The sequence below is a fragment of the Rhinoderma darwinii genome, chromosome 5 (assembly GCF_050947455.1).
Source record: "Rhinoderma darwinii isolate aRhiDar2 chromosome 5, aRhiDar2.hap1, whole genome shotgun sequence".
Taxonomy (NCBI): Eukaryota; Metazoa; Chordata; class Amphibia; order Anura; family Rhinodermatidae; genus Rhinoderma; species Rhinoderma darwinii.
The window spans coordinates 98,880,875-98,897,072 of NC_134691.1; positions in this window are offsets into that span (position 1 = coordinate 98,880,875).

Genomic DNA, 16,198 nt, shown 5'->3' on the forward strand with positions numbered 1-16,198 from the left:
CGCTGAGGACTCTTTGCTTTGTCCGAGTTTAGAAAAAACAGCACACGCACTGAACATTGACATATTAAATTCAATGGGCCAATTCACATGTCAGATTTTCCACTCGGACCTTGGTTCTGTGCAGGAAAAATTGCAGCGTGCCATACTTGGTACTTTGGTCCAATTCTTGACCTAGAGTCATTCATTCAAGTCAACTGGTCAATGAAAAAATTGGATAGCACATGGATGCCATCCGAGTGCAGTCCGTTTTTTATGGATGGTTTGCTAGAAGACACTGAAATAAAAGCAGGAATAAATGTGAAAAATGGAGGAAAACTGATGATATATGGACAAACAGAACCCACTTGAATGCAACACTGATTAAACTTGAATGAAAAATTGTTGGTTTTCTCCTAAATGAAATACAGATGAGTTTTCCAACACTCGCCTGAACAGAGCCTAAGTATTCCAAAGCATTATTGCCTGTTCACACTGAGTTTTTTGCAGGCAGAAAAATCTGCCTCAAAACTCCTTCAAGAATTTTGAGGCAGATTTTGACTTGCATGCAAATTATTGCCGACCAAATTATTTGTGCCCACAGCCATTGAGCGCCGCGGGCAAAAATCACATCGAAAAATGCTTTCTCTGCCTCACATTGATTACAATGGGTGGTCAGAGGTGGAAGCGCAGCAAGAAAGAGCATGACGCTTTTTTTACAGTGAGCTCCAAAAAACGCTGTGGAAAAAACGCCTCCGCCAATGGGAGGTGGTTTCGGACGTTTTTACTGCTGATTCCGACACGGTTTCCGCGTCATAGTCACCGTCAAAAAACTCTGTGTGAACTGGGCCTAAGTGTTACACTGACAGACAATCTATTAAGCCATGGGTGGGAAAGGGTTAAGAGATTCTAGGACAGCATGCTTTCCTTTGACTTGTTTCTCAACACTTTGTAAATTTGGGATAGAGCACTGATAAAGGAGAAGAGATTGAGTAGGCCATTGTTGAAGTTCCTATTATGCTGCATCCTCAGAAATGTAATGCTATAGTAAATTAGCTTTAATAATAATGATATATATTTAATATTCAACAAATTAACAAAGAAACAATATTAAGAAACAAAGAGTATTGCACTGAATTAGGCCAGGTATCCTCTGCCTATTATGTCATTAGTTAATCTTTAGAGATTATTACAGGTTATGAAATCCTGTATGGGACTTTCACATGTTGTGGCCATGGTAGACTGATTTGAATGTGAATTTTATCAATTTTTTCATACATTTCTAGGAGGAACAATAGGGGAATGGAACAACCAGAAATTCTAAGAAAATTTGCTACGGAATTGTAATTACATGGATAATTCAAGTATTTTAAGACGTCAGGAAAGCTGAGAGGTCCTCTTTAAATAATGTAACATCTTAGAGCGCACAAGTCATGCATTATAAGTAACATTTGGATCTGAAGCAATGCAGTCCTTTGTAAAGAAAAACTAATACGACAGCCAGCAAATTTTTTGTGACTTCTATTCTTGTATTGGATGTGTAACCAATATCTGCCATGAATGCACCAAGTTTTCATGGCTTAGCTGACACTATATTTCTTACCATAAAAATATTCTGTTTCTCTCAGCAATTCCCCAGTTGTTCTACTACAATATTAAAGATATCATGTTTTTATTCTGCTGTTATCCTTTTTACCCTGCTCTACCACTCGATTGTTGGCGTCCAACGTCTTCTTTTACTACTCAGAAATTATTAATAGTAATATAGGAACATGTTTTAAAATCACATGATTTAGATAAATGTGGAGGAGTTTGTCAAATTTACATTTTGGTATAATGAGAACAAAAACATTTCTCAACATCACTGCTAACATATGGTTCTGCAACTCACAGAACTATAGTAATGAAACTTGTTCTGTCTCCGAAGCCATAGATTCATTATTCAGTAGATTTTACAAAGCTTCATATGAACAATACAGCACTGCCTCAAGACATGTAGCAAAATTGTCAATTTCAGTATACCACTATGCACAAGATAGTTCAACAGGACACAAAAAATACTGGGTTATCTTTTTTTTTTGCATTTCTTTATTTTTATATCTTTTATCACAATTTGACAATAAGAAAAAATATAAACTTCAAGGAAATCATTAGCATAGAGGGAAATTTCATCCCTCCCCCCCCCCCACATTCTAACCCCCAGACCAGATTTTCCTATCTGACCTTAGCTGATAATGTCTCAATGAAGAGGGCAAAGATGAGAGAATAGAGGGTGCAACCCTGCCTAGTTCTACATAAAAGCAAAAATTCCCCTTGTTAACCTGCATTTGTTCTTGTGAATCTTCATACAGCACCTTTAGCCAGTGGATTAATCTGTGGCTAAAGCTAAATTTTTCTAGCATATTTCATAGGAAGGGCCATTCCCTCTGTCAAATGCTTTTACTGTGTCCTGTGCGAAGATGAAGCACCCCTTCCCCCCGGTCCTTCTACCCTACCCAGCTGCATATTCAGAAATAGGCTCCAGATATCAGTTCTATTGTATAAACCTGCACTATCCTCAACAATCAAGGAGGGACCTAGCTTAATCAACCTGAGTGCAAGAATCTTGGCAAGGAACTTAGCATTACAATTTATCAAAGAAATCGTAACAATAAGATCCCAACCCATTCTTGCCATCTTTAAGGATCAGTATTCAAACTGCCATAGACAGAAGTAGTTCTCATGCATGTAAACTCTATGTCACGGTCACAGGGTATGTGGACCCACTAGGCCGCTCTGCCATAGCGGAGAGGCAGCTGACTAGGTCGCAGTCTATACAAAAGTCTAATTGCAGTTCATAACACACGGGTACCTGAACTAGTCCAGATGGTGGCTGTGGCTTCAGCACGGATGGAGGTCGGTGCAGCAGGTTGCGCCAGATGTGGCAGGCAGTACAAGATGTGGCAGAAGACACTGGACGTGGCAGAAGACACTGGACATGGCAAAAGACAATGGATTTGGCAGAAGACACTGGATGTGGATAACGACAGCAGGTGCAGTAGGACACGACTCCAGCACTAGTAGGCAAGGGAACAAGAACACAGCACGGGATACAGGAACAGGTAACAGGGCACGGGTAAGAGCTGGAATGGGAAACACTAAGGGACCATTTTGCAAGACAGACTTGGGATAAATTAACAACGCTCAGGCAAGGATCAGAAGGGCTGGGGCCTCCTTATAGACCAGGAACCATGTGGATTGATGATGATGATGATTGTTTTCATGTGCGCGCTGGCCCTTTAAGAGTGGGTACGAGCGTGTGCGCGCACCCTATGGGACACAGCGGACCGGAGCGGAAATGAGCGCTGGCGTCTCCTAGGAAGGAGATGGGGACCAGCGCTCACAGATCCATGGCTGCGTGCATCGGGAGGTGAGTAAACCCGACGGCCCATGGTCATGGACGCTACACTCTATATGGCAGCACTCTATATTCCAATTTGTGTACCACTTCATGGTGCCTCCATTAGGTATCATATCCTGCCCTAGAATCATAGATTACCTCCATGACATAGCATGCAATTGAGTAAGCCTCATTTTTTTCCTCACAGATATTGTATGAGAAACATTTATGTGCCTACATATTAAATCGAAGGTACATAGAGGTACAGTAAGGGCCCATCTTTAATATATGAGTGTATGAGGCTCAATCTGAAAAAGTATTCTGTTCTTTGAATACTCTCCTGTTTGTTTTTAAAAAAATTCAACAATACTGCACTATAAAAAAAAATACATTTCTTTTGTGTATACTCCTCTGTTTGGCTTAAAAAACTGAGCCAAGAAATGTACCAAAACTGCATCAAAACTGCACGTGTGATACTGGCCTTAGGGTTCATTTACAAGCACCTGAATGGGGTTGTTTCTGAGGCAAGCTCTAAGTGTGCAAAAAAATCTGCTGCATGTGTCGGGGACCTTCAAGTTTTTTTTAATGATTTTTTTTTTTACACGTGCTTTTGTTTACATTTTTTTTCTACTGTCATTATGTACATGCATTTTTGAAGTCCTTTAGAGAAGTCCATGGAGAAAATGGCCCGAAAAACTCTGTTGAAAATGTGAATAAACACTGCATGCGAATCCTTAAAGGGTAACTAAACTTTCAAAAAACTTCTGACATGTCATGGTGACATGTCAGAAGTTTTGATCGGTGGGGTCTGAGCACTAAGACTCCCACCAATTGCTAAAACGAAAGCCGAGAAGTTGGTGAACGGGCTCATAGACTTTCTATTGAGTCCGTACGCCAAATGGTCGGCTTTCCAAGAAAAGCCGTTCAGAAACAAAGTGGCTCAATGAGTGAGCTCTTCTGCCGCTTCGTTTTAGTGATCGGTGGGGGTCTCAGTGCTCAGACTACCACCGATGAAAACTTCTCACATGTCACTATGACATGTTAGAAGTTTTTTCAAAGTTTATTTACCCTTTAAGCTGGCCATACAATTTTCATAACTATTAGTTGATTGCTCCTTCAGCTGACAGCTATCTTATCCAACCTCCTCAGAAGCTTGCACGTACAATATTTTTGCATCTGTGATATAGCCCAAAAAGTCTGATGTTGAATGAGTGAATTTAAAAAGCTATGATTATGATATCGGATGGTATATCAGGTCAGCGAAAGCTTTTAACCCCTTAACGCTCCATGACCTACTATTAGGTCATGCTAACTGTAGCGTTCGCGCTCAGTGACCTAATAGTAGGTCATGGAGTAAACACGGCGCCGTTCGCGCGGGGCGCGTTCATGAGCTGTGATAGCTGCTGTTTCCGACAGCAGACTATCACTGCTCAATGTGCCGGGACCGATCGCGGAGCTCCCCCGCCGATTAACCCCTCAGAAGCCGCGTTCAATAGCGATCGCGGCTTCTTAGGGGTTAATCCGCCATCGCCGGCCTGCTACACGATAGCGGCCGGCGATGGTGACTATGGCAACCGGACACCAAACAATGGCGTCCGGCTATGCCATAGACGGAAGCCTAGTGGGTCCTGACAACGTCAGGACCCACTATGCTTGCTGTCAGTGAGTAGCTGACAGTTCTAATACACTGCACTACGCATGTAGTGCAGTGTATTAGAATAGCGATCAGGGCCTCCTGCCCTCAAGTCCCCTAGTGGGACAAAGTAATAAAGTAAAAAAAAAGTTAAAAAAAGATGTGTAAAAATAAGAAAATAAAAGTTTTAAAAGTAATAAAAGTAAAAGTCCCACTTTTTCCCTTATCACTCCTTTATTATTAATAAAAATATATAAACAAACAAATAAACTATACATAATTGGTATCGCCGCGTCCGTAACGGCCTGAACTACAAAATTATTTTGTTATTTATCCCGCACGGTGAATGCCGTAAAAAAAAATATTAATAAACCGTACCACAATCACAATTGTTTGGTCACTTCACCTCCCAAAAAATGGAATAAAAAGAGATCAAAAAGTCGCATGTACCGAAAAATGGTATTGATTGAAACTACAGTTCGTTACGCAAAAAATAAGTCCTCGCACGGCTTTATTGATTGAAAAATAAAAACGTTATGGCTCTTAGAATAAGGTAACAAAAAAAGTGAATGATTGTTTACAAAACGTATTTTATTGTGCAAACGCCATAAGACATAAAAAAAAAATATAAACATCTGGTATCGACGTGATCGTATCGCCCCGCAGAATAAAGTGAATATGTCATTTATAGCGCATGGTGCACGCTGTAAAAAAAAAAGTATACAAAAACAATAGTAGAATTGCTGTTTATTAGTCACCACGCCACCTAAAAATGGAATAAAAACTGATCAAAAAGCCGCATGCACCCCAAGAAAACTACAATGGATTCCTCAAGGGGTCTAGTTTCCAAATTGGGGTCACTTTTGGGGGGTTTCCAATGTTTTGGCACCACAAGACCTCTTCAAACCGGACATGGTGCCTAATAAAAAAGAGGGCTCAAAATCCGCTAGGTGCTCCTTTGCTTCGGAGGCCGGTGCTTCAGTCCATTACCGCCCGAGGGCCACATGTGGGATATTTCTCTAAACTGCAGAATCTGGGCAATACGTATTAAGTTGCGTTTCTCTGATAAATCCTTTTGTGTTATAAAAAAAATGGTATAAAAAGAGTAAATTTCACCTCTACTTTGCTCTAAATTTCTGTGAAACACCTAAAGGGTTCATAAACTTTCTAAATGCTGTTGTGAATACTTTGAGGGGTCTAGTTTCTAAAATGGGGTGTTTGATAGGGGTTTCTAATATATGGGCCCCTCAAAGCAACTTCAGAAATGAACTGGAACCTAAAAAATTAAATAAATGAGGCAATACTTCGCTTCTTACATTATACTGATAATGAGCCGTGCCCACCCCGAGATGACCCCAGTTTTGACCGTTTGTATAAACGGAGACCCCTATTAGACCGTTTCAGTGCCCGGTTTTCCCAAGCATACACCCCCGAGAATTGTTTTTCTATTGATGAGTCCCTGGTACATTTTAAAGGGAGGGTTCAATTCCGCCAGTACCTGCCAGGTAAGAGGGCAAGGTATGGCGTGAAGATGTATAAGCTGCGAGAGTGCATCAGGGTATACCTATAAATTTAGGATATATGAAGGAAAGGCCACCCCCAAACCAGACTGCATCCTGGACTACAATAGGTACATGGGAGGGATGGACTTGTCAAATCAAGTCCTGAAGCCCTACAGCGCCATGCGGTGTGGTATAAGAAGCTGGCCGGGCACATCATACAGATGGCTTTGTACAATGCGTACGTGCTACGTCGATGTGCAGGCCAGAGGGGAACTTTCCTGGAATTTCAAGATCTAATCTTTAGGGACCAGGAAGGGGTGGCACCCAGTACTTCTGGAAGCAGGGCCACACGCAGCATCGTACCAGGGCAACACTTTCCAGGAGAAGTTCCCCAAACCGGTGGAAAGGGAAAGAGTCAAAAGAGGTGCAGAGTCTGCTATAAGAGGGGGATAAGGAAGAACACAATATACCAATGTGACACGTGTCCCGAAAAACCAGGGCTCTGTATAAAAGATTGTTTTAAAATGTATCATACATCCCTTGATTTTTAATTTACCCTGATGCACTCCGCACAGCTTACCCCCCTCATCTTTCCCTTCTGAGCCCTGCCGTATGCCCAGGCAGCTGATAACAGCCACATGTAGGGTATTGCCGTACCCAGGAGAACCCACATTACAATTTAAGGGGTGTATATCTCCGGTTGCGCATGCTGGGCACAATATATTGGACACTGAAATGGCATATATATATATTAAATTGCAAATCTCACTCTGCACCATCTGCTGCGCATTATCTTTTACACAGTACCTGTGGGGTCAAAATGCTCACTACACCTCTAGATGAATGTCTTAAGGGGTGTAGTTTTTAAAATGGGGTCACTTCTCGGGGGTTTCAACTGTACTGGTACCTCAGGGGCTTCTGCATACATGACTTAGCACCAGAAAAGCTCCAGTAGGCCAAATGGTGGTCCTTTTCTTCTGAGCCCTCCCATGGGCCCAAACAGCAGTTTATCTCCACAAATGGGGTATTGCCGCACTAAGGACAAATTGGGCAACAAAATGGGGTATGTTGTTCCTTGTGAAAATAAGAAATTTTGATCAAAAATGACATCTTATTGGAAAAAATATCATTTTTTTCATTTCACAGCCCAATTCAAATAGGTGCTGTGAAAAAACTGTGCGGTCAAAATGATAACAAAAACCATAAATGAATTCCTTGAGGGGTGTAGTTTCCAAAATGGGGTCACTTCTGGTGGGTTTCCATTGTTTTGATACCTCTGGGCCTCTGCAAATGCGACATGGCACCCGAAAACCAATCCAGCAAAATCTGGACTCCAACAAACACATAGCGCTCCTTTCCTTCTGAGCCCTCCCATGGGCCCAAACGGCAGTTTATCACCACAAATGGGGTATTGCCGCACTAAGGACAAATTGGGCAACAAAATGGGGTATGTTGTTCCCTGTGAAAATAAGAAATTTTGATCAAAAATGACATCTTATTGGAAAAAATATCATTTTTTTCATTTCACAGCCCAATTCAAATAGGTGCTGTGAAAAAACTGTGCGGTCAAAATGATAACAAAAAACATAAATGAATTCCTTGAGGGGTGTAATTTCCAAAATGGGGTCACTTCTGGTGGGTTTCCATTGTTTTGATACCTCAACACCTCTTCAAACCTGGCATGCTGCCTAAAATATATTCTAATAAAAAAGAGGCCTCAAAATGCACTAGGTGCTTCTTTGCTTCTAGGGCTTGTGTTTTAGTCCACGAGCGCAGTAGACACACATGTGGGACATTTCTAAAAACTGCAGAATCTGGACAATACATATTTTGTAGTATTTCTCTGGTAAAACCTTCTCTGTTACTAAAAAAAAATGGAATAAAATTGAAATTCAGCAGAAAAAATGAAATTTGCAAATTTCATTTCCACTTTGCTTTAATTCCTGTGAAATGCCTGAAGGGTTAAAAAACTTTCTATATGCTGTTTTGAATACTTTGAGGGGTCTAGTTTTTAAAATGGGGTGTTTTATGGGGGTTTCTAATACATAGGCCCCTCAAATCCACTTCAGAACTGAACTGGCACCTTCAAAAAAAGGCTTTTGAAATTTTCTAAAGAATATGCGAAATTGCTGTTTATGTTCTAAGCCTTGTAACGTCCAAGAAAAATAAAATAATGTTCAAAAAACGATGCCAATCTAAAGTAGACATATGGGAAATGTGAACTAGTAACTATTTTGGGTGGTATAACCGTCTGTTTTTCAAGCAGATGCATTTAAATTCTGAAAAATGCGATTTTTTGTAAATTTTCTCTAAATTTTGCAATTTTTCACAAATAAAGACTGAATATATCGACCAAATTTTACCACGAACATGAAGCCCAAAGTGTCACGAGAAAACAATCTCAGAATCGCTTGGATAGGTTTAAGCATTCCGACGTTATTACCACATAAAGTGAAATATGTCAGATTTGAAAAATGGGCTCTGAGCCTTAAGGCCCAAACTAGGCTGCGTCCTTAAGGGGTTAAAGCTTACCTTAAATAGATTTAAAGAGGACCTGTCAAGTCCTCTGACATCTAAAACCAGCATGTGCTGCGATGGTTTTCTGTCTAGCCACCCATGTTCCCCCGCAATCGGTTGCATTAGTTTCTTTGACCTGTACGAGTAAACTGTCAGGTGGGCAGACCAATCATGCAGGGTACCTCCAGCAGTCAGCTGTAATCTGTTGAGATATCAGCAAAAGTTTTCTTTTTATGCAGCTCAGCACACGGAAAATAAAGCATTACACAGTTTTATTGAAATCAATAGGCTATCCATGTAATGCATGAACATCAGTGGCGTAACTACTGCTGTAGTAGCCATAGCGGCTGCTACAGGGCCGCGGCATGAGGGTGCCCGTGCCACTTGGTCTGACACATAACATTCTGTGCCGAGCCGGGGCGGCACGGGCCCAATCATTCCCCGATGGCGTCGCCAACCCCGGGCATCCGGGGCCCCTGAGCGACTGCCACGTTTAATTGTATGTGCATCCTTAGGACGTAGATAGATACAATGGAACACTATTGCAGAGCAGGGAGCTAGCTCCCTGCTCTGCCATTTACTAGGCTACAGGCCACGTTATAAGGCGCCACTGGATCACGCCGGCCTATGCAAGGGTCCCCTCTCATGCTACTGAGAAGGCTGTGGAGCAACTCCGTTCGTCGTTGGAACGGGACTAGGTAAGTATAAGGTTTTTTAGTTGTTTAGGGTGGCACCATCTACAAGGGGAGGGGCTCCCGGGGCTTTGTGGTACTATTTACAAGGGGGCTTGTGTGTGGCACTGTCTACATGGGGGAGGGGGGTATGTGGCACTATCTACCTGGGGGATATGTGGCTGTATCTACAGTACATGGGAGGTATGCGGCACGATGCACAAGGGGGGTATGTGGCACTATGTACAAGGGGGGTCGTGTGTGGCACTGTGCACAAAGGGGGTTGTGTGTGGCACTATGTACAAGGGGGTTTTGGGTGTCACTATGTGCAAGGGGGTTGTGTGCGGCACTATCTACAAGAGAGGTTGTGTGTGGCACTATCTACAAGGGTGGTTGTTTGTGGCACTATCTACAAGGGGGGTTGTTTGTGGCACTATGTACAAAGGGGGCTGTGTGGCACTATCTGCAAGGGGGGGCATGTGGATCTAATTACAGGGGTGTGTCCCGGTGCCTTAAGTTGCGGGTCAGTTTTTTTAATAACTATTATGACTATGAAATAAAATGATTAAGTGATAACAAATGTTAAAATATCAGTTCTTAACCGTTCCAATTTTCGTAACCGTGTAACTAAAGGTTAATAAGAGTACACTTGGCTGCCTAGCTGTATTTTTACGTTGCACACAGAAGGGTTAAATATTAATTGCCGATAGGGCGTGAGATGTGGGGGTGGGGGCGTGTTGGTTGTGGGGGAGTGTGGGCAGTCAAAAGTTTGCTATGGGGCCGAGTCTTTCCTAGTTACGCCCCTGATTAACATATCTGGTCCTCCAGTGCAAGACTAGACCCCTGATTAACACCTTCCTGACACGTGCTGTATATATACGGCGCTGTCGAGCAGGGCTTCCCGCAAAGCGCAGTGCCATATTGTCACGGTGATAGTGATAGGAGCTGAGCCCGCACCATCACCGCTGGGTGCCAACTGTATGTTACAGCTGACACCCTGATGTAACGGCCAGGACTGGAGCTAGCCACCGATCTGTCCAATTAACCTCTTAGATGCTGCATTCAACAGAGATCGCAGCATGTGAGGGTTTTTTTAGCCACTGGCACCCCAGTAACGTGATCGCTGGGTTGGCGGTGGCTGCAATGGCAACCTAATACTGGCCTCCCGGTCTGTCAGCAATGGAAACCTCCTATGCCCTGCTCGGAGGCGGGGCCTAAAAGGCTTCCGGTACCATCGGCAAGATCGCACCGGCTCAGCTTCCAGCTCAGAAGCTGAGCCAGCATCCTCAGCAGTGGGTGTCCGCTGTATGTTACAGCAGACACCCTGCTGTAACAGCAGGAACCGGAGCTAGTTCCGATCCCTGCCATTAACCCCTTAGATGCAGCGTTTGCTGCATCTTAGTTCTTTGTAGCAAATCGGCAGCCCTGCCATGTAATGGCAAGGCTGCCGACTGCTACTATGGCAACAGGAGGCCTAACAATGGCCTCCTGTCTGCCATTACGGAAGCCGATTAGGCCCCGACCGGAGGCGGAGCCTGATCGGCTTGCTGTCAGTGAACAACTGACAGTTCTAATACATTACACTACATAGGTACTGCAATGTATTAGAACATCAATCAAACAGTTGGACCTTCAAGTCCCCTAGTGGGACTAAAGAAAAGAGTGAAAAAAAGTGTGAAAAAGTCAAAATAAAAGTTGCAAAAAACAATAAAATAAAACACAATCGCCCTTTATCCCCTATCAAGATATTTATTGAAAAAAAATAATAAAACCATACATATCTGGTATCGCCACGTCCGTAACGACCTGAAGTATGAAAATATTATGTTCTTTGTCCCGCGCAGTGAACACTGTAAAAAAACACGAAAAAATACTGCCAGAATTGCTGTTTTTTTGGTCACTTTGTCTTCCAAAAATGTTAATAAAAAGTGATCAAAAAATGTAATGTATCTAAAAATGGTACCTATAGAAACTATAGCTCGTTTTGCAAAAATATCTACAAGGGGGGTTGTTTGTGGCACTATGTACAAAGGGGGCTGTGTGGCACTATCTGCAAGGGGGGGCATGTGGATCTAATTACAGGGGTGTGTCCCGGTGCCTTAAGTTGCGGGTCAGTTTTTTTAATAACTATTATGACTATGAAATAAAATGATTAAGTGATAACAAATGTTAAAATATCAGTTCTTAACCGTTCCAATTTTCGTAACCGTGTAACTAAAGGTTAATAAGAGTACACTTGGCTGCCTAGCTGTATTTTTACGTTGCACACAGAAGGGTTAAATATTAATTGCCGATAGGGCGTGAGATGTGGGGGTGGGGGCGTGTTGGTTGTGGGGGAGTGTGGGCAGTCAAAAGTTTGCTATGGGGCCGAGTCTTTCCTAGTTACGCCCCTGATTAACATATCTGGTCCTCCAGTGCAAGACTAGACCCCTGATTAACACCTTCCTGACACGTGCTGTATATATACGGCGCTGTCGAGCAGGGCTTCCCGCAAAGCGCAGTGCCATATTGTCACGGTGATAGTGATAGGAGCTGAGCCCGCACCATCACCGCCGGGTGCCAACTGTATGTTACAGCTGACACCCTGATGTAATGGCCAGGACTGGAGCTAGCCACCGATCTGTCCAATTAACCTCTTAGATGCTGCATTCAACAGAGATCGCAGCATGTGAGGGTTTTTTTAGCCACTGGCACCCCAGTAACGTGATCGCTGGGTTGGCGGTGGCTGCAATGGCAACCTAATACTGGCCTCCCGGTCTGTCAGCAATGGAAACCTCCTATGCCCTGCTCGGAGGCGGGGCCTAAAAGGCTTCCGGTACCATCGGCAAGATCGCACCGGCTCAGCTTCCAGCTCAGAAGCTGAGCCAGCATCCTCAGCAGTGGGTGTCCGCTGTATGTTACAGCAGACACCCTGCTGTAACAGCAGGAACCGGAGCTAGTTCCGATCCCTGCCATTAACCCCTTAGATGCAGCGTTTGCTGCATCTTAGTTCTTTGTAGCAAATCGGCAGCCCTGCCATGCAATGGCAAGGCTGCCGACTGCTACTATGGCAACAGGAGGCCTAACAATGGCCTCCTGTCTGCCATTACGGAAGCCGATTAGGCCCCGACCGGAGGCGGAGCCTGATCGGCTTGCTGTCAGTGAACAACTGACAGTTCTAATACATTACACTACATAGGTACTGCAATGTATTAGAACATCAATCAAACAGTTGGACCTTCAAGTCCCCTAGTGGGACTAAAGAAAAGAGTGAAAAAAAGTGTGAAAAAGTCAAAATAAAAGTTGCAAAAAACAATAAAATAAAACACAATCGCCCTTTATCCCCTATCAAGATATTTATTGAAAAAAAATAATAAAACCATACATATCTGGTATCGCCACGTCCGTAACGACCTGAAGTATGAAAATATTATGTTCTTTGTCCCGCGCAGTGAACACTGTAAAAAAACACGAAAAAATACTGCCAGAATTGCTGTTTTTTTGGTCACTTTGTCTTCCAAAAATGTTAATAAAAAGTGATCAAAAAATGTAATGTATCTAAAAATGGTACCTATAGAAACTATAGCTCGTTTTGCAAAAATATCTACAAGGGGGGTTGTTTGTGGCACTATGTACAAAGGGGGCTGTGTGGCACTATCTGCAAGGGGGGGCATGTGGATCTAATTACAGGGGTGTGTCCCGGTGCCTTAAGTTGCGGGTCAGTTTTTTTAATAACTATTATGACTATGAAATAAAATGATTAAGTGATAACAAATGTTAAAATATCAGTTCTTAACCGTTCCAATTTTCGTAACCGTGTAACTAAAGGTTAATAAGAGTACACTTGGCTGCCTAGCTGTATTTTTACGTTGCACACAGAAGGGTTAAATATTAATTGCCGATAGGGCGTGAGATGTGGGGGTGGGGGCGTGTTGGTTGTGGGGGAGTGTGGGCAGTCAAAAGTTTGCTATGGGGCCGAGTCTTTCCTAGTTACGCCCCTGATTAACATATCTGGTCCTCCAGTGCAAGACTAGACCCCTGATTAACACCTTCCTGACACGTGCTGTATATATACGGCGCTGTCGAGCAGGGCTTCCCGCAAAGCGCAGTGCCATATTGTCACGGTGATAGTGATAGGAGCTGAGCCCGCACCATCACCGCTGGGTGCCAACTGTATGTTACAGCTGACACCCTGATGTAACGGCCAGGACTGGAGCTAGCCACCGATCTGTCCAATTAACCTCTTAGATGCTGCATTCAACAGAGATCGCAGCATGTGAGGGTTTTTTTAGCCACTGGCACCCCAGTAACGTGATCGCTGGGTTGGCGGTGGCTGCAATGGCAACCTAATACTGGCCTCCCGGTCTGTCAGCAATGGAAACCTCCTATGCCCTGCTCGGAGGCGGGGCCTAAAAGGCTTCCGGTACCATCGGCAAGATCGCACCGGCTCAGCTTCCAGCTCAGAAGCTGAGCCAGCATCCTCAGCAGTGGGTGTCCGCTGTATGTTACAGCAGACACCCTGCTGTAACAGCAGGAACCGGAGCTAGTTCCGATCCCTGCCATTAACCCCTTAGATGCAGCGTTTGCTGCATCTTAGTTCTTTGTAGCAAATCGGCAGCCCTGCCATGCAATGGCAAGGCTGCCGACTGCTACTATGGCAACAGGAGGCCTAACAATGGCCTCCTGTCTGCCATTACGGAAGCCGATTAGGCCCCGACCGGAGGCGGAGCCTGATCGGCTTGCTGTCAGTGAACAACTGACAGTTCTAATACATTACACTACATAGGTACTGCAATGTATTAGAACATCAATCAAACAGTTGGACCTTCAAGTCCCCTAGTGGGACTAAAGAAAAGAGTGAAAAAAAGTGTGAAAAAGTCAAAATAAAAGTTGCAAAAAACAATAAAATAAAACACAATCGCCCTTTATCCCCTATCAAGATATTTATTGAAAAAAAATAATAAAACCATACATATCTGGTATCGCCACGTCCGTAACGACCTGAAGTATGAAAATATTATGTTCTTTGTCCCGCGCAGTGAACACTGTAAAAAAACACGAAAAAATACTGCCAGAATTGCTGTTTTTTTGGTCACTTTGTCTTCCAAAAATGTTAATAAAAAGTGATCAAAAAATGTAATGTATCTAAAAATGGTACCTATAGAAACTATAGCTCGTTTTGCAAAAAATAAGCCTTCATACAGCTCCGTCGATGAAAAAGTTAAAAAGTTACGGCTCTTACAACATGGCGACAGAAAAAATACATTCTTCTTACAAAAGTAATTTTATTCTGCAAAAAGCTGTAAAACATAAAAAAGGGCTATAAATTAGGTATCGCCGGAATCGTACTGACCCGCAAAATAAAGTTAACATGTAATTTATGATGCGTGGTGAATGCTATATAAAAAAACAAATAAACTATTGTCAGGTCCGTATTTCAAGGTGACTTCCGTCCCCTGTTATTTCACACCGAATAACCATGCTTTCCAGGAGGCGTTGTCTTCCATAGGCGTGTTATGCAGGCTCTTTGTGCTCCATGAATCCAATCTCATTGTGAACTATACTGAATATATATATATATATGTAAGGATAATATTTTTCAAACAATATACATAGTAATGATCCCTGACAGTTCCCCCTAAAAATATTATTACTCCATCCCTGAGTCTTGCCTAGCAACCTACCACTGACCACACGAACCAGGTGGGTAGGGGTTTTGGATTTCTTCACCAGCTTGAGACGAGCTACTCCTTATGGGTAACCCCCCTTTGGACCTGGACTTCCAAGGTTTCTGAATGGGCCTAACTGTCCCTATTCTCCTCAGTATACAGGATGGTTGTCTTTAAAGGGACTGTAGGTGTCACCTCGTCTATTTGTGTAAAAATAGTGGGAAGAGTCTGTTCTACAGCTTTCGTCATAATTTTCCTGATACAAGGGAAAACACAGCACACAAGGAAAGAGAATAATATTAAAAAGACCACTATCACTACTCCTATTTGTGCTAATATTTTCTGCCATCCAGTCATCCATGAAAAATACTGGTCCCATGGGTCGGTAATACCTGAGTTCCTTTTCAACTTCTGAGATAAGCTCTCCAACTTATGTATGGCCATTGTGACTTTCCCTTTGGGCCCGGTGTTGTCGGGGATATACGTACAGCAGGTTTTCCCTATCATTCGGCATACCCCACCTTTTTCAGCCAATATCATATCAAGAGACATTCTATTCTGGAATGTCATAGTTGGGTTGGGCCCTAGTTGGTCGGCTAACCCTTATAAAGCATCTCGGGTATAATTTACAAACCGCTGCTGGTTGTAATATATATAATTAATCCAGTCTACATTTTTATTAACAGTAATAATTGGCATAAGAGACTCAAATCCTGCCTTCACCTGATCTCTGGCCTTGAACTCGTCTGGCACCCCCCTCGGGACACCAATCGTATCTACACTACCGTTCAAAAGTTTAGGGTCACTTAGAAATTTCCTTATTTTTGAAAGAAAAGCACAGTTTTTTTCAATGAAGATGACATTAAATGAAT